We start from the raw sequence: 642 nt of genomic DNA on the forward strand, positions 1-642 counted from the left end.
AGATGGTTCTTTTGTTACTGCTATGCCTGCAGCATTTACTGTAGTGTGTAAATAAACTTATTTTCTGTCTGCCATGAGCCATGGCTGAATTCTCTTGACAGTTTATCAGCTAAGTAAATTAACTGGTCTACAATGTAGTTAAGTATATAACTGGTAGGTATTTTATTTAAAAGATGCCAGACATAGTGGTGCATACATACCTGCAATTCCAGTACTTGAGAGGTGGAGGCTGGAGGATTGCCTGGACAATATAGCAAAAGCTATATTGTTAAACAGTTAAATACAGAACTGGATAGATAAAGGCACCTGCCACCAAGCCTGACAACCCAAATTCAGCCTCCATGATAGACAAGGAGGAAGAAAGAGATAAAAATCCTGCAGGTTGCTCTCTGACCCCTGCCCACATACCATGACAAGTACACCCTGATTTCCAGCAAACGGAAGAACTTTAAAAATTAAACAGACAGTCAGGCGGTGGTGGCGCCTGCACTCGGGGAACAGAGGCAGGCAGATCTTTGTGAGTTAAGGCCAGCCTGGTCTACAAGAGCTAGTTCCAGGACAGGCTCAAAAGCTACAGTGAAATCCTGTCTCGAAAAACAAAACAAAACAAAACAAAACAAAACAAAACAAAACAAAAAGCAA

Source organism: Microtus ochrogaster, chromosome 10 (genome assembly GCF_000317375.1).
Source record: "Microtus ochrogaster isolate Prairie Vole_2 chromosome 10, MicOch1.0, whole genome shotgun sequence".
NCBI classification, from domain to species: Eukaryota; Metazoa; Chordata; class Mammalia; order Rodentia; family Cricetidae; genus Microtus; species Microtus ochrogaster.